Genomic DNA, 19672 nt, shown 5'->3' on the forward strand with positions numbered 1-19672 from the left:
TAGTGCTGTTATTGGTAGTTCATTAAAATATATGTTAATTAGTTTTTTATAATAAAATTCTGCCAATAGTTATTTTGTTACCTCAATCCCCATTATTTTAATATTTGTTATCAGCTCAAATAGCCTTATGAGGATATAATAGCTACTTCATTCTCTCTCTTATATATTGTGCCATTCAGAGCAGTTCTGAGCTAGTGGCTTGCTGGTCTAACATTCAAGGTACTTTAAAGTGGCAAAATATAATATCCAGAAAGAGCCTCTCACTCAGTAATAACAAACAGAAGGAAAAAACAAACAAAACACAATGCAGTGTCACAAAAGAGGTGGAAAATCTCCAACCAAGTCTGCAGTTTGGTGTATAGAGTACATATGAGGAATGGCTTGATTTTAATAGTATAAATATGACCAATACATTCTCTCTATATTTAAGAAACAGAATGTTCACATGAAGTCAATACATGCTTTGGCCTTTCTTTTCTCTCTTTTTGGGATATGAAGTACCCCATGGTACTTTCTTTAAGAATATGACTTTGCCCTGATGTTCTTGACCAAAATTTCCCCTCCACTGTGCTGCTCTGTGCCTCGATTTCCCCATCTGTAAAATGGGAATAATGACACTGACCATCTTAGTTAAGGACTTCGAGATTTGTTGTTGAATAGTGCTGTTTAAGAGCTAGGTATTGTTATTATTCAGGGTAGATTAAGGGACATTTTTAACCCACTATGCTTACAATTTTTTGTAGCCATGGGGCATCACTGTGACACCTACTATAGGCAGTGTCCTATCTCTTTTGTGCATAAAACTGTCCTTGATAACAATGTACTTTGTGTTTGGATTAAAAATGAACAAGAAGTGCCTATCAAGTACTCTATGCATCTCTTACAAATGATTAAAAAACACAATAAGTCCTTGTAATCTATGTGAAAAGAAAAACAAGTGGCAACCCCACTTAACCAAATAACATACAGCACAAATATGTAAAGGAATTTGTGACAAAAGAAGCCATAGGTTAAAAGAAAAAAACCCTCAATTAAACCAAATTACTTAATTTTTCTGTATTTCCCGATATCTTTGATGTCCAGCACTGTAGCATCTGGGAATCTCACAAAAATTAAAAACAATAAATTCTAAACACTTCCCTCAGTGGTAGCAGAGATTAAAAATTATACTTATCAGGGGATCTATGGCTATATTCTGCTCTGTCTCATGATAGAAAAACATTTGACTTAAGGGCCAGTAGTATTTATATGATCCATTGTCTCGCTAAGACCAAAACTGAGTATCTTATAATGGAAAACTGGAAATCATTCCTAACTATGGACATGTCACAGGATTCCAGACTTTGCAATCATATCATTCTCATGTGTCTCTGTTTTTTTGCTCCTGCTCCCAACTTATGCAGACAATATCTTATTAACTTCTAGAAATATAAATCAATGTATCCCAAAGCTGGAATAAAAATTTTCAAATAATGTATTATAATTAATCTCTAACCCAAGCAGGTTGTGGAATATTAGCTGCTTAAATTCTGATCAGCTTTGAAGGGGCTGTTACCAGGATGAATTGCTGGGCTTGAAACACTTTGATGGACCAATATGATAGTTTTAGGGTCAGTACTAGTTCTGAACCAGTGGTCAAAGAGGGAGACATTTCAACCCCTAAGCAGATAAATTAGAAAAACCTACCATGAAACTACTAACTGCCAGAGTAATTTCCTAATTGGAACACCAAGAATCAGGCAAATGCCTAAGTGGTAAAGTAGGAATACTAAACCTGAACTAAGAAAAGGCAAACATCACTGATGGTGATTTTCTGCTGGGAGTGCCCTGTCCTCCATCCTCATAAATGTAACCCTAGACCTCCGCTTTAGTGACATGGTAGCAGGAGATGCAATCTCTAAAGCAGGTAGTTCCTAGACACTTTGTTACTTTGTTATACAGACAATTTGCAACACCTTGAACTGTGACCTGAAGGGAAATGGAAGTCCTTGAAGGGCAAGTAGTTCAGATACAAAGCATGCTCCCAAAAGTCTATCCAACCAATAAGCATACTGCTATCTCATTCTATACAAGCTAAGTCTTTGAATGATCTCCATAGATAGCCCCAATAAAGCAAACCTTGAAGAAAGCCTTATTTATTACTTCATAAAACAGCATGAAGCTGTTACCATTCTCTGACTGTAACACAATAATGTACTGTAATATACTTTATTCATGTTCGTCCTTTTTTGATGTAGTTTATAGTTGAAATGCAATTACACTAATTGTCTCCATAACATGAAAGCTACCAGCATCAAAACTTAGAACCTCTTTTTCAACATCCCATCTTGGTAACACCCCTAAAAATTTGAACATGCTTTTCTTAATTATTCTGTCTTTGATTGTCACTCTAGATTGCTAGCCACAGTGCTGCTGACTCTCCTTTTAAGTATTTTGAACAGTATTGCTATAATGTTTATATAGTTTCAAATTCCTCTTTTCAAATTCATCTGTGGTGCTGAGTTCCAGTGCAAAACCCTCTGAAACACACACGCCATAGAGAACCTACATAAGGGGTCCACTGGTTGGGCCATAATACAGAAGTGTCTGTTCACCCTCTATACTGCTGAAAGAGACTTCTTGCTGAAGGCCAGAGTGTGGCTACAGATCCACGTTTACACAGATCCAATATCCTCAGTAGTTTACCCAACAAGTGTAGAGGAGCTAAAAAGGGGATTCAAGTCAAGACGTTAGGGTATCAGCATGGGGAATCTACAAAGACAATTGATGCATTGGCCTTGAGGTATGTGGGACTGGATTTCACCCTCACACTCCACCCACACAGAACCCAAATACCTTCAGTATGTATGTGGAGTAAATGTCACCATTGAAATATTGACTATTATTAGAGTTTGTTACAGCTGTTTTTTTTAAAAAGGTTCTAGTTCTAGCTCCTCCTTTTAAGGGAGGCTAGGAAGGATGTTTTCCCTCATCGCCAGACCAGCATAGGTGGAGTGTTTTTTTTCACCATCCTCCCAGGAGGTGGGAAAAGGGGTTAGGCTATACGTCACAACTCGTTATGTAAGTGTGGGGTGGATGACTAGTGCAGGTACTCCACAGGGAAGGCATCCAGTGACTGGATAAATGGCTTGGTAAAGGATTTTAAAAGAAGGTCTTTGTTAAAGAAATGGAAGGGGGGGTTGGGGCTCCTATGAATAGTACAGCAGGGTACCAACCCCCCTTTCTTATAGCCCACCTTAACCCCACTATGACTGAGGGGTGGATGGTAAGGATCTAGCAATGGGTTGGCTTGGGGACATGATGGAAAATGAAGAGGGACCGGCAGCAGCCCCCGGGTATTTATTGAATTAACATGGAGTTGCCTGTACTGTACATTTTTATGTGACAGCTAGTTCCAGACATCTAATAATAAAGTTATGGCCTGATTAAACCATATAAAGTGTCCCCTGTTCTTCTTTTGGTATATCTGGACAATGTTTCTCCTCCAGGAATATCTTTACATGACACCACCATGTAATTATACCACATGAACAGATGAGGGTTTTTTTTTTAAATCTTATTTAGTAGTAGCATATCAGTTATGAATTTCCTACTAATTACTATTTTCTACATAAAGATAACAATAAAATATATAAAAGTAAAAATTCAGTCCATGAATGTAGCTTCCGTTTGTAAGACAGGGAAGAGCCTAATAGAACAGGGAGTATAGGTGAGTAGTGATAATTATAGAGTCTTGAGGAAAGAAGACTCGGATAGGGTGGGGGTAGGAAACCTGATAAGTCTTCAGATGTGTTAAGGGCTCTTATAAAGAGGACGTTGATGAATTGTTCTCATCCACATTCATGTCTTTTTTGTTGTTTCTTTTGCTTTTTTTGGTGCTAGCTAGTAAGTCTGTTCTGTGAAAAGTGATTTTTTGTATGTTTGTTAACACTGCTTTGCGTCCCCTTCCAATCACCTCCCAGGAGGTTGTGGCTGCATGAAAAGCCCCTGGTGGCCACAGTGGCTGCATTTGAGAAACACCAATCCCTGACAGGTGTTTGTCTAGGAATACTTGGTCTTTCCTCATCTCAGGCGACTGCACTTAAATGACCTTGTGAGGTCCCTTCCAGGCCTACATTTTTATGATTCTATATAAAGTAGTGGACTATCGCATTAATAACGAATAGCTACTGTGGCAGTTTTCATTTAACTGGTGAAAATCCAAAGTTGCTCAAATGTCTTGTTTTACACTGATGCAGAGGAGTACAGAATTTTGCTCATACTGTGTGGAATTATTCTCATCAAATGAATCTGCTCATTTCTTTCCATATTTAGCCTTGTGGCTTATTTGTAAAATTAACATAAGTCTTGTTAAAAAGGAAAATTAATTATTGATAACTGTAGTTTTTAACCAAACTCTGCATTTAAAGTAATCACTCTGGGTAATTTAAATAAAATCTTTTGTGTAAACAGTTTGCACTCATTAGAAAGAGAAAACTGTTGGTTTATGTAATTAAATTGATGTTACTGCTATTTTAGTTCCAGTTCAAGACAGAGGGCAGATAAGATACAGACAGATGTAACTTAATTAACCAGTTTAAAATTTATCAATATTTTGCTTTTTTAGGAATGATTCTGTTATTTAAAAATAAAACCCTGAATATTCCTTTATTCCCTAATTAGTATACGTAAAATTTAGACTTTATTTAATACATTTACATTATAAAACATTTATGTACTCCAGAGTAGTGCAAGATTTTCAAATGGGCAAGCCATGCTTATTACAGATAAATTTGTGGTAAAATATGTTGTCTTCTTTTCTTTATTTCAAAATATTACTTTGGTACCTTTGTTCCTTTTGTTTTTCTTTTGTCTCTTTTTACTAGAGCTTTTCTTCTTTTAATTCTCACATATCTTGAGAGAATTATTTTTAAAGATAGAAATTTGAATGTTGGCTTTCATATTTATTTTATGACTCTGTTCACCATAGCAACCTTTATGTTTCCTTCTGACAGGAACATTTTGCATGCAGTTCTAAAAATCGGTTCTCAGTCTAATGCATTCTTGACTGAGATACATTGGTTACTGCAGAATATGTAGTAGCCCAGTAAAACAATTATATGAACAAAAGAAGATTTAGTATTTATCCCTGCAAAAACCATGTGCAAATTTCTTCTGAGGTGAGGCATATCATCACCCTCGTAATACTTGCATTGAAATCTTAGCATCAGGTGACTGGATTTATTGCCTCCTCTATGCACATAACTCTCCATAATATCAATAGGAGTTACATGGGTCTAGGGAGAGGAGAATAAACTTCTATGTTGTAAAAGTAAGTTGTCAAGAGAAGCTTGAAGCAACTGAATAAGTGGAATCCTAAGTAGGAAGACTAAAGAGAATCTTTAAAAAATCTGTGCTAAATCCTGACAGTGAGTTTGACATTTCTTTCTTTGTGTACCCAAACTCTCATGGACTTAAGTGGGAGCCATGGCATGTATATTCAAGCAATGTAGAAATATCCCCATAGTTTGGACATCGGAAGAAGTAAACCCATATTTTGTACATATGGAAAATCAAAGCCATTTTTCAAGTATTAGATTTTATTGTATTTTTTGCCCCCATAATCAGTTTACACTGCATTGTACATATCCTGTGGTAAATATTGATGCCGCTAGTGTACACTGGAGTATCTCTGCAAAATCGAACCCCTATAATCTCAGGACGGATGGGTTTTAACTTTACTTGCAGAAAAAAGGGTAGTGGCTGCTTTAAGCCCCTCCCCCCCCCGGTGGGAGGGAGTGGCCAGTTGGGGATTGGAAGGCATCACTTGAACTGGTGGGAAGTCTGGTGGAACTTAGGTAAGCCATTGGCCCCTGTGCACCTGAGAGAGGGTATATAACCCTATTTCTCCAGCTTGAGCCCCCTCTCCCACCCAGATTAGCAGCTCCCATCTTCCGGCAGCTGGGACTACCGTTTTTGGTCTACTGTGGGCATTGAACTAGTTGTCTTTTTTAGGACTTGAAAGGAATTTTACCCTCGCCACCAGATTGGCTAGGATGTGATAGGATTTTTCGCCTTCCCCATAGCAGCTCAGAGACCCTTTGGAATAGGTCAAGAAATAAGGTTCAAGATATCACAGTTTAGCAAGTGGCATGTGTCCTTTGCAGATACTAATTCAGTGGGGCATCTGCTTCCCTGAAAAAACTGGAATTGGAAGTTGACTATGGGGAAGGTATCCCTAAAGAAGCTGGGGAGGGTATGGGGGCTCCTAACATCTGATAGTGTGGAGAAAACAATGGGGAGTGGGGTCCCAGCAACAGGCTAGGGACCAGCTGTGAAGGGGTTCAGGGCTGATGGCTGCCCTTCCCCAGGTGGAAACTATTAAGGAAGGAATCATGACCTGCACTGTATGAGTTATTGCCAGATTGTTCCCATATGAGTTAATAAATTTGCAGCCTAATTAAACCACATCCCTTGCATTTTGCCTTTCCATGTGTCCGGGACAGTGTCCCTGCAATTTCCAGCAGTAACCCATTAGCTTAAACACTGACATTGTTCAGGATACTGTACCCCAGTGAATCCATAGTTCACCTCCTCTAAGAGATACTAGGGTCGGACTTCCATACCATCTTGTTTTCTTTTCCAGAAAGGCCTTTCAATTTTTTAAATTCAGGTGATACAATAAGGAATATACTTTTTGGACTGTATTACGTAAATGAATGCTACAATCAGAATGACACATGGCAAACTTTTGATAAGTCCATCATTGTGAGAGGTTAACAAGAGATTGTTTAGATTGTGTTGGTAATCATTGTGAGTCAGCCCTAAAACAGATGTGAAAACTTGGAGCGATTTAGAATTTTCTTTGACCAAAAGGACAGAATATAGTGAAACATGACAAAATAATCAGTATAACATGCTTAAAACAGGACCTTTGAAACATTAGCTGGCAGTTGCTTGTTGTATGGCTTATTCTCCACAGCCCCAATTCAGAAAAGCATCCCTATTCAGGACAGCACTTAACATTATTGACTTAAATAGGACTTAAGCACATGCTTAGTTTGTGTTTAAATACTTTCGGGAACCAGGACCCTCAAAGGGAATAGAACAACTTAGCCAATGGGTGTGATTTATGCTTTTCTGCTGGTGTCACTAAATCAATTGATTACCTTGCATGCCACCATATTTCATGTTACTGCTAGAAATTCTGCTTCCCAAAGCAAAATTTCTGACACAAGGGTCCAGTGTCAAATGCTACTAGTCCACATTTTGTAACTTTTACAGCATAAGCTAGTCATAATGTAGTCAAACTGCATCCACAACCCCAGCTGTTTATGAATTTTCCAGAGAGAAACACATTCTTATATGCTAACCATTTGGTAACAAATGGTTTGCCTAGGCTCCAATTCAGCAAATCATTTGAACACACGAAACACACAAGTCCCTCAAGTCAGTAAGACTTTAAGCACAGTTCTAAAGTTATGTATGTGCTTAAATGCTTGGCTGCATAGGGTTGGACTTCCGAAGTGAAGGTCTTACAATGCAGAAACCAAGGTGTTTATTATTGAATAATTTTACTTAAAGGTACAGTAGAACCTCAGAGTTATGAACACTTCAGGACTGGAGGTTGTTCATAACTTTGAAATGTTCATAACGTTGAACAAAACGTTATGGTTGTTTTTTAAAAAGTTTAAAACTGAACATTGACGTAATACAGCTTTGAAACTTTACCATGCAGAAGAAAAATGCTGCTTTCCTCCTCTCCTTTTTATTTTTTTTAATAGTTAACACTTAACACACTACTGTACTGTATTTGCTGGGTTTTTCACCCACTCCATTGCTGCCTGATTGTGTACTTCCGGTTCCAAATGAAGTATGTGATCGACTGGTCTGTTTCTAACTCTGAGTTCTACTGCAGTATGACAGCGCTTGCAACACTGATAATGTAACATTAACAGTGAATATAAAATAATGATATTTTCCTGTCTCTCTAGTGACAGAAATCAGATTTTTGGGGGTCTCCAGATAATTGTGAGCATAATTTGGATAAATTTAGTGTTCCTCCTTCTGCATGGTTCCTGCAGATGGAAGCCTGATTTTGGATTCCAGAGGTCTGATATCCAAAAGGATATGTGTTGTTTTAGTAGCTTTTCCTTTCATATGTCTTGACTTCTTGGTTTATTGTAAAGGAAAGTAAATTGAATATTATTATTAATTATTTGTATTACTGTAGCACCTAGTAGCCAAAGTCATGGACCAGAACCCCATTGTGCTAGGTGCTGTGCAACCACAGAACAAAATATAGGATGTAGAATGTAACTGTGACGTCTAGAATGTATTCTAATAACTAGTGAGTTGATCAAATAAGCCTTTTTATCTCTAGGATTTGGAACCAGTATTAAATCATTTGTAACATCATAGCATGAGGAAGTTGCGCAAGTCCAAGCAATAGATCTTTTCCAGAATCAAGTTATATGTTTGAATTTGCTATGGGTGCCCAGTTTATTCATTATTTTACAGAGAAATTGAATGCAAGAGTGCCAGCTGTGGAAAATATATCAGAATTAAAATTGTCCTGACTGGGTAAACCACTACGGGAATTTGCTGTGGAAGATATCACTCGTAGAAATCCCTTTGACAGAAGTTTCCATTTAACAATAGAATGTTGTTCACAAGGAAATCAAGTTAACATTGAAAATGGCTAAAGAACAATGTATGAACCCCTAGAATAATTATTTCTTAAATGATGCCAATAAAATAAAAAGTTTTGAAACCTAAGTGCTGTCTAAGGAAAAGAAGAATGAAGGACAGATTGAAAAGGAAGCCTGTAAGGACACTGTCAAATAATTCTTTATCATAGGCCTGCAGGCCTACAGCTCTAGAAGAGCTGCTGAAAAAGCACTTAAGAGTTAATGTTGTAGGTTAATGCTGCAATCAAGGATCAAGTCCTGTGAATTCACATGCCTAAGGAACAGTGGTAATAGGATGCAACTTCAGCGTAACCCTAATTTCCCAAGATTAGCCACATCCAGCTGTTCTCTGCACTATAAGATAAAAAGATTGCCAACATTTAGATAAGGAAGGAATGTGGCCAATACCTGGTGCCTGCTTCACCACTTGGAAAGAAGTTACACCTTTAACTCTAACAGGCACACAATATATTTGAGATGACTTTATTCTTGATTTCTCTTGTGTACAAGTGTGATTGGTTCATTCAATTGACATTTCAGATCAAGCCCATTGGTACTACAACTAAAAAATATGAAATCTAGAGTTTTAATGAAATGACTTCTCCTGGAAGATACTGCAGGTGCTGAACAATGCTACTGATTAGATAGAAATTGCATCCTGAGATTTTCCTTCACTTGCCATGGGATGCTCCCAAAGCAGTAATAAGGAGCAGAGTTATCAGTAACACTGATGAATAAACAATTAGCAAATCAATAACTTCAGACTCAGCTGGAAAAAATATAGAATTGTGTCTTGGGTCATAACACTATGGGAAACATTCTGAGAATTGAAAAATAAATTTAATTATAATGAACAATTCAGAGTATGCAATTAGAACACATTAAGTTTTTATTAGGAGAAAGTCAACACATCTGATAAAGCATTAGCCTGGCTATTAAAAAGGGGGAAAAATCTGAGAACTGAAACCTCTTCAGGGATCGATGTCCATATTACCAAAGAAATGCAGTCTGAATTTTCTGAGCCTTTATCAAAAACATAGCAGTCTGAACAAAAATAGTATGTCTCACAAATAGTCTCTTTGATTTTATCTATTTTGTCCACTCAAGAAACTTAAAATAAAATAATCATATACATGAATGTAGGATAGACAATCAAAACACTGACTTCAGGTAAAGTGGTAGGCGTGGATGGATTCTGTATCAAATCCTGTGAAAACTTTTCAGAAAAACTGACACCTGTGTTGCCTTAGGTGTATAATCATATTTTGATTGCTAATTCTCCCTACTTGATGAATCATTGTAATCCCAAACGAGGGAAGGCCAGTTGATGATTGTAAAAACTGCAGACCAATCTCCATCTTTAATGCTGATGTAAAAATCCTGGCTCAGATCATTGCAGCCTAACTGGATATGGTCATGGGTGAACTGATTCACAGAAATCAGGCCAGATTTGTGAATAGCCATCATGGTTTGGACAATATAGAAAGTTGTTGAATTTACTTCCATCTGTCTGGTTGTATCCTCAACAACATTTAATAATCTCTCTCAGTCATGAGAAGGTCTTTCAGGAAGTAAAGTGGGACTTTAATTAGGATGCAGTGGATTATGACCACTTACCTTGGATTCATATCTTCAACTCAGAAGACGAACAAAAATCATGGATGCCTTTAAATTCAGCCTCCTTTTGGGACTGCTGACATGTTGAATCAGGTTAGTTCTCTACTCAGAATATTAAAATTGGAGAAGTGGAACACAAAGTTGCTTTATATGCAGAATATAGCCTGCTATTCTTTTCCAAACCAGCCCAGTGTGTTCCATATGTACTGTGGGTAATTATGGCACATGGAAAAATGTCTATGTAACAAATCAATATGCCAAAATAATTAACAACGGGTTTTGGAGCAGACCCTCAGAAAATAGAGAAAACAATTGCCATCTGCCCTTTGTCTGTAGTTACAGACATTTTTAGATACCAAGAGATTCAGCTGTCTTCCACTAGTATTTCTGTTTCCTGTAAATTATCTCTGTAAATTAACAACTGCCTCATGCACTAGAAAGATCTTGTTATTAGCTTGCTGAAGAGAATGAATGTGATCAAGATTGTTATTCTCCCCAATATTATCTGTCTTGCAACTATTCTCCTTAGTCGCCTATCAAGCAATTTCACAGTTTCCTTGAGAAGCTTGATCTTTTTGTTACCTACTTTTATTTGAGAAGATGGGAACCCGAGGGTAAAGTGGTCTATCCTGTTGGCCTTAAAGATATGGACAGACTAGCACTCCCTAATTTTAAAGTGTGTTATTAGGCCTCCCTACTACATTAAAAAAAAAATACTGTCATAGTCCACCAAGCCAGGATCATTGGATCCAAATGGAAAGCAATCTTCTAAATGCATAGCATTTATAATGTGAACCACTGAATATCATCACCCTTAACCCAGATCAGTTTAGTTGACCATCCTTTTGCAGGTCTGGCCTTTAGACTCTGGAAAAGAATGAGAGGGAAAAAGCCACTATCTTGGAATCCATCTCACCTTTCAACTCCTATAGATGATATATTCAGGGAAATAAAGACTATACACTCATTTGATTATTGGACTCATCAGTCTGGGCTTATGGAAGTTGCTTCATGTTTTTCAAACTACTGTTTATTAAAAACATGACAAAAATACATTTTTGCACCTCGTATCATCTAAGGACAACTTACAAACATTGCCTAATCATTTATAGAAATGCAGGTCAGGCATCGAATTGAAATATATTTCCAGGTAAAATGCAATAAATATCAGTTAGGCAGTTATTCTTCTGAGTGGTCACCTTTGTCACTCATGGCTATACCCTAAAATTATCTCCTTTTGGGGGATGTAATTTATATCTGATACTCGAATTATCAAAGTTCAGCCTACCTTTAGATCCGGCCACTTACTTATAGGTGGTGATTATGCTATTGCCCATAAGTGAAAAAAGTGCCCACAATTGGGGAGGGGGGGAATCTAACTCCTACAGTTTTTGATTGAGTCCAATGACTGAGGAAAGTGGTGGTGCTGGAAAAATATTTCACAGTTAAATAGTACAGAACTGTTTTAAAGATACTAGGCCATATTCTCCATTGCCTTGGTTTTTGTGAAGATATTTACACTTTGAAGAGTGGTGAGTGAATGAAGGTATATGATTTGCTGTAGTTTTATACTCCCCTTACACAATCTTTGGTTACTGTGATGCTTGACCCCTCTTTCTTTGTTCAAGAACTGCGGAAGGCAGTTATTTACACCAAAATCAAACCTAATTTATGTTATGAGATTTAAAATTGGGGTTGTGGCCAATTTAGTATTCCCTTTGTGCCTTTTAATATGTAAGTTTACAACTTTGCCATTTATGGAAATTGGACCATAAATAGGTTATAATAGGATATACTTCATTTATTTACTGATGGGAATAAGTGTTTCTAGTTTCATATTGGAAGAAATATAAGACTTGTGGAGTGTTTTTTGTTTTAGTGGTTTGTAAGTTAATTAATGCTAATATGATTTAAAAGGCAGTGAGAGCAACTAGCAAAGAAAAAGCATACAGAATATCCTGATAGATATTGTTCTGTGAAGGGAAAACTCCACTGGGCTCTTTAATGCACAGAGTCATGTCTGTGATAGTCATTATTCATTAATTCCAAGGTCAGAAGAGATCACTGTAATCGTCCAGTCTGATCTCCTATGAAACACACGCCATAGAACTTCCCCCAAAATAATTTCTGAGCTGTATCGTTTAGAAAAACATCCAATCTTGATTTTAAAATGGCCAGTGACAGAGAATGCACCACAACCTTTGGTAAATTGTTTCAATAGTTAATTACTCCCACTGTTAAAAATTATGTCTTATGTACCCCAGGAAGGTTGTGAAGTGACAGTTTTTTTCTATTCAGCTGGACTCTCCTGTTAAACAACAGCCTGAGACAAAGCAAGAACAGTTAAATTTTCTCCATACTTTTTTTCCTTTTCTCTCAGGTATTTGTTTATCTTATCTTTTATAAAATTAAGTCCTGCGACACTGTGGTCCTACTGCATCATGGACATATATAAACGAATATATACTATTCAGTAGGATCCTGAAAGTTTAACCTCTTGCAAAAAAGGAACTTGTTGAAAAATGTTTTACAATTTATTTTCTTTGTAGTATCCATTGTTTTCAATACTTTGTAAAATGATTTAGAAGATCAACCATTTCTCTTCAGAATTTTTTTTAATCATACTTTGATTTTTTTTCTTTTTTTCTTTCATGTAGTTTGATGGATTTTGGCTTTAGCGTGATTGTTTTGTACACTAGCACAATCAGTGATGCTCACTGAATATAAGAAATAGAAGGCAAACCCCCATAAGTCTGGGCAGCAGTTAGGCAGCTTTGAAAATTCTTAATTACTGGTTATCTGTAGCTGCAGAGCCAGCGAAGGGAATACAAACCAATGTTTTGTATTGGTTTCAACTAATCAGGGGCTATTGGTTTTTTTTACGATTTTTCTCTTGTCACAAAGTATTGGAAAATTAAACAAATGTATGTTACAATCTACAGGGCATTTCTTAATAATTTTAAAGCAAATACAAATTTTGGCTTATAATATTTTAATGTATCTGTTGGCTGTAATTAAATGTAGAAAAATGGTTTAAGCTAGTAACATGCAACAAATTTTTGTGGAAAATTCTTAGCCAATGAAGCCAATAATCTAAACATCAATAGATGTATGCAAAGAGGAGGAATAATAATATTAATCTTTCATACCCAAGCTAGATAAAGGTAATACATTAAAAAAAAAGCCAATCATTGGTGTATTATAAAGACTGTTAATATGAAAACCAAGAGTAAAGTAGATGATTTCCCAAACTAATTCACAGTTAGGTAGTAGGCTAATGAGTATGCTGGCTTTGCCAACATCAAAGTATTTTGTAAGGTTTTAAATAATAGGATTGCTGTCAGGATTAAACTAAGAAGTTTTTTTTTTTAAGTTAACTATTACTAGTAAGGTCTTTATCACAAGAGTAGTTTCCCCCCCCCCCACAGGAGTAGTCAATGGAAATATTCCTGTGATGAAAATTACTTGTGCATGTGGTTGCCCGGCAGGACCTTGAAATAATTAATTCTAAAAGAATCTTAAAAATCTAATTATCTTTTCATCACCCATGCTCTTAGTTCAATCTCTGCTGATCTTGCATTATCAAAGTCAATGGGAGCATAACTACTCCCTCTGCACTTCACTCATCATTGACAATGAAAATAGATTAGTCAATTTCACCTTTTTGCAGTCTCTGGTCAATCAAGTATATCAACTTCACAGTCAATAAGATGTATGAGTTTGCATGCAATAATGATATAATGTTTGAGTTGCAACTATTGTAAAGGAATATTCATATCAAAATTAAAAAAAGCTGTTTGAAACTTTTTAAAAAATTACATGAAAATATGATTAGGGGATTTTAATGCCTTTCACCTGTAACACTTACATGTTTTGCCTAAATTCATGTTTTGCTTTTAAATATTCAAAGCTTCCCCTATTTACTGTGGTTAAATGTCTATGTGAAAGCATTTCCATTATTCTGGGAAATGTAAAACTAAAATTCACCACTATCTGTTGTAATGCAGAAAGACTAGGTAGGTGAGATAATATCTTTTTATTGTTGGTGTAGGAGACAAGCTTTTGAGGTCTGGAGAAAATAACCAGAGTGTCTGAACTAAATACAAGGTGGGATAGATTGTTACACATAAGGCAAGGGTTCTCAAACAGAGGGTTTGGACCCCTCAGGGGGTCGCAAGGTTATTACATATGGGGGGAGGTCACAAGCTGTCATCTTCCACCTCAAACCCTGCTTTGCCTCCTGCATTTATAATGGTGTTAAATATATTTTAAAGTGTTTTTAATTTATAAGGGGCGGGCACACTCAGAGGCTTGCTGTGTGAAAGGGGTCACCAGTTCAAAAGTTTGAGAACCACTGGCACAAGGGTTTCACACATACTGTGGGAGACCACCTACAATGAAGTGGGCAATTAAGGGTTCGCACACAGTTAGGTGTATTGCAAATGGCTATAATGAGATGAAATCAATGTCTGTTAAATCCATGGGTATTTTATTGTCCAGCAGAGTTATGAATTTAAGTTCCCAGCCTTGTCTTTTGAAGGAGTTATGCAAATTTCCTTTGAGAATGAGGACTGAGCAGAAAATAGGTGGTGATGAGTTGCGATTGCTGCTCCTGATTGGCTAAAATTTTGCACTTCCTATTATGTTTGACTTTTTTTTACTTCACTACTCAACCCGGCCTTACTGTTTGTCTCATATACCTGTCTTGTATTTTAGACTGTAAGCTCCTTGAAGCAGCGACTTTCATTTAGTATATGCTTATACAGAACCCAGCACAATAGGGCTCTGTTTTGGTTGGGTTTGTAAGCACTACTGCAGTACAGGTGTTCAGTACGACTAATAATACAAATTAAATTTGAGAATAAGTAGACAAAACATGTTATGGCTCCAAAGGCATTTTGTTCTCCTGCACGTCATTAATTGCTCTGTATTGTAAACTTTATATTATAAATTCAGTACTTCAGGAATTTGAAAGAAAATATTAAAAACAGAGTACCACATTCTGCTCTCCTGTGGAAATACCCATTCGGGTCCCAGGAAACTTCACGAGGTGAACCTTTCAGAATTTGTTCCAATCACTATTACCTCTATTGAGTCTTCTTCACAGCCAGCCAATGGCAGCATGACTTGTGAGGCAGCTACTCTGCCAAGCAAGACACAGGAAGGCTTTTCATTTAGCACTAAGGGTATGTTTGTGCTGCAACTGAACACCTGCAGCTGGGCCATGTCAGCTGACTCGGGCTCACGGGGCTGTTTAATTGCAGTCTAGACTTTCAGGCTCGGGCTGGATCCTGGGCTTTGAGACCCTGCAAGAAGGGATGGTCCCAGAGCCTGGCCTTCACCACAAGCCTGAATGTCTGCACCATAATTAGAAAGCCCTGTCGCCCGAACCCTGTGCACCTGTGTCAGGTGATATGGACCAGCTGCAGGTGTTTAATTGCAGTGTAAACATACACAGAGAGGCTAGTCTTCCTTACAGAAGTTACGAGGAATTGTGATCAGCCTTCGCTGGCTTCCACAGATATGGACTCCAAGTACTTTCTTTAAAGAGCATCATTAACACTTGCACAAAAAATCTGCAGAGTTCAGAAGAAAGCATGCTGCAGAATGAAGATGCTGCCTACTCCTTCTCTTCTGCCCTTCAGAATCCCAACCCAATGAAGTTGGGGGGGGAGCGGGGCGGAGGGGCTTCTAAAAGGTATATTTTGTTAATGTATTAATTTGCCTGAAAGGTATAAGGCATGACAAGTTTTGAAACTGTATTGTGATTATTTTTATATGTTGAATGTAGTAAGAGAACAATATTAATAAGTCCTTAAAAATTATTCTTGAGTGTCGCCTGAAAAAAGGCTGACACTGAAAACAAATAAAAATAGAGACTGCTTTTAAGATAGGGTCTGGGAGAAAACAATTTACGGTAGATGCAAGTAGAATAGAAACTGCTACAATATGCGTTTGAGAGTAAGGAAAAGATCATGTAGTTTATTGAAACACTGCTTTTTTGGCAGTGTGTGAGCAAACCACAGGAATCAGAAGTACCCAGCAGGTTTTACACAGAGGCATGCAGTTGTTAGAGTCTGTAATAACAGGTCCGATCAGTGGACTAGTACGGTTACTGTTAGGGAAAGTATTTGTTTCCTATGGCTTTCTAGACAGAATAATGTCAGGCAAAGAGACTTAGTGTATTGGAAAGGAATTTGTAACAATTATTAAACTGAATAATGTGAATTGTTCTCACAGAGCATCTTGTAACAGCCAAGCTTCAAACCAGCATCAGAATGAAGATTTATCTGGATTTCACAAAGGCTGATTTTTCAAGGAAAAGGCCCTGGTCCTGAATTTAGTGACTCTGGCTGAAAAGTAACAAAGTCCAGCAAAGTCTGATGGAAAATAACCCTCATTTGATGACTCTGATATATTCTTAATCCAAATTTTGATGTCTAATCCTTCAGAGGATAAACAAAGCAAACAGATATTCCTCCATTTACAGGAAGACTGTAACAGGGAATTGATAAACCACCCTGAGCATCTGAATTACATATATAGGGCCTGACTCTGCATACCTTAACTCGTGAGAATAATCCCAGTGAAGTAAATAGGACTGTTTGTATGAGTAATGGTTTACAAGGTCTAGTCCACAATTTTATATGGTGATTGCTACTAGAAAATTCCTCATCTCTTTTCCATGTAAATGTAACTCTCTAAATAAATGTCTCGTATGGCAAAAGGCTTGACCAAACAGGCAAAACCCATATATGGTAGAATAGGATCATTTAGGTGTTAATTCCAGTTCTGAAATCAGTTAATCAAAAACCTCTTTAAATACTGTAAAGAAAATGATTAAATTGTATCTGTTTCATTTAAGTAAAGCAAACTGGATCTGACACAGTTGAACTTCCTAGGTGCTTGGAATCCAGGTCTAAGTTTTTTGTTGTTTTTTTTTTACTTAAGCCCATCTCTGCTGAACATTAGTTAGTTAGTGGGCATAATGCTGATTTTTCTTATTTAGTTTTCATCTAATCCAGAAGTCAGGATTTCTGAAATGATAATGTTGTTGGTGACTAGTCAACATTCTCCAGTGATATGATGTCATTCCTTCAAATACTGTTTTGGAGGGAAGTATGTACAAGGCAGATGATTATGAAAATATCTAAGATGGCAATGTCCAATGATTCAGACAAACCTTAGAGCTTCGAAGGTCTGTGTTTTAGGGGTACAACTCTCTGTTTAGTGCATCTATCATTATAGTTTGACTAGTCTGAGTCACTGGTAGAAATGATGCTCTTTATTAGTATGATAGTTACCAAGAAAGAGCAGATGCAAAGCAAAGGCAGCACCAGAAATAGAAATTTAGATGTTCATGTTTCAATATCCTCCTTTTGTCTGTAAAAAGAGACAATTTGTGAAAAAAGAAGCATTTCTACCCATGAGTCAAATGATTAATCAAATGAGAGAATAATAAGTAGATGCCTGTTCAGAAAGGCCCAAGGCAGTTCTAACTTGCATTCTGGCTGTTTAAGCAGGATTTAATTATGGAAATTTATTTTACAATTAATCAAACATCTGTGATACCTATAGCAAGTTGTACATAACATTCTATATAAGCTGTTACTCAAATACAAACATTTTCTTAGAGAAGTACACATACATCCTCTAATTTGATCATCTTTTGCATTGTGTTAAAGATTTCATACCTGTATCCATTACTCTTTTCTTAGATTGGTGTTGTTTTGTCTTTTGAATTAATTTATAAAAATAGAGGTGGTTGCCTTTATAATACAAGGTGTGGAGTAGGAGTCACGTGACAGATCTCTTTAGTGCCAGCATGTGCGCTGGAGGCACAGGATACAGGTGAGGAATGAGCAGCAGGCAAAATTCTGGATGGGAGCTCTTTTGTCATCTGTTATAATTCTGCAGCACTGGTAGGGGTTGTCATAAACAGATAGCTAAGGGTTAATGTCTCTTTCACCTATAAAGGGTTAACAAACAGTGACCTGCAAACACCTGACCAGAGGACCAATCAGAAGACAAAATACTTTCAAATCTCGTGGAAGGAAGCCTTTGTTTGTGGGTTGTGGGTTTTGGGTTTGGCTTTGTTCTCTCTGGGTCCTGGACGGGACTAGAGGTGCAACCAGGTTTCTGCCAATCTCCCTGCTACAGTCTCTTATCTATTCAGAATTGTAAGTAAGAAAAGGCGGTCATAGTCTTTTAATTTGTTTTTTTTTTCTATTTGTATATGTGTACTTGCTGGAAGTAGCTTAAATTGTGTTTCTGCTGGAGAAAGTTTCTTTCTGTTGTTTATAGTTAAAAGACCCTGTAACTTTTTGCCATCTAAAGTGCAGAGATAAACCTTTTACTTTTTTCTTCCTTTTTTATTAAAAGTTTTGCTTTTAAGACCTGTTTGATTTTTTTTTCTGCTAGTTAAGGTTCAAGGGACTTGGTGAGGAGAAGGGAAGGATAAATTTTCTCTTTGTGTTAGATTCACGCAGCTTGAATCTGTATGGCCTCTGGGTGAGGGGGAAGGTAACACTCCTCTCGGTGTGGTGATTCAAGAAGTTGAATCAGGCGATCTCCTAGTGTTCCCAGGGTGGGAAGGAGCTGGGAGGAAGAAGGGAGGGGGAAGGGAATGGTTTATTTCCCTTTGTTGTGAGACTCAAGGAATTTGGGTCTTGGGACCCCCAGGGAAGGTTTTTGGGGGAGATCAGAGTCTATCAGGCACTCTAAGTCCTGATTGATGGCAGCCTATCAGATCTAAGCTAGTAATTAAGCTTAGGGGAATTCATGCTAGTACCCATATTTTGGACGCTAAGGTCCAGAATTGGGAATTATACTTGACAGGGGTCTGTTAACTCAGTATAGATTCTGAAGTCTTTTTGTGCTTTGGTCTTTGTTCACCTGCATGTTTCTGTGCTCACCTGATATCTATAAAAGCAGCAATTCCTACTGGAAGTAGAAATGTTTCTGAGAAGGTGGATTCAGCATGGGGTTGGATTTACTATCAATGATGAGAATTTCTGTTTAGCGTTTGAAAAAGATGAAAGGATTGAAAAGGAAGTTAGTGTAGTGTTTTGTACCCCTTTATGATCTACGTTCCTGACTCCTGTGCACCACCAGCAGGGTGGTTTATTTTCTGGAGCTACAACAAAACCCAGTGGCTGATCTTTAATGAACAAGGTACATAATATGTAATGGAGTTTACAGACTGCTCCTCATACCGTATACATGAATTATTGCTCACCGCATATACGATGGGATATTTGGGGTAAATGATCATCAACGCACACCTTGTCTTCGCCATTTTGCCTGATATTTGTTTCTGTTGGTATGAGGCTTTTACTGATGGTACTCAGTTTATACACAACTTCCACAATGAAATCATTAAATGT

General features: G+C 37.2%; 1 protein-coding gene across 7 annotated transcripts in view; it reads left to right on the top strand.

Moving 5' to 3' along the window:
* Positions 1-19672, top strand: part of CACNA2D3 (calcium voltage-gated channel auxiliary subunit alpha2delta 3) — an 828400-nt gene that overhangs the window by 603650 nt on the left and 205078 nt on the right. The gene's annotated exons all lie outside the window — the stretch shown is intronic.

The sequence above is a fragment of the Gopherus evgoodei genome, chromosome 7 (assembly GCF_007399415.2).
Source record: "Gopherus evgoodei ecotype Sinaloan lineage chromosome 7, rGopEvg1_v1.p, whole genome shotgun sequence".
NCBI classification, from domain to species: Eukaryota; Metazoa; Chordata; order Testudines; family Testudinidae; genus Gopherus; species Gopherus evgoodei.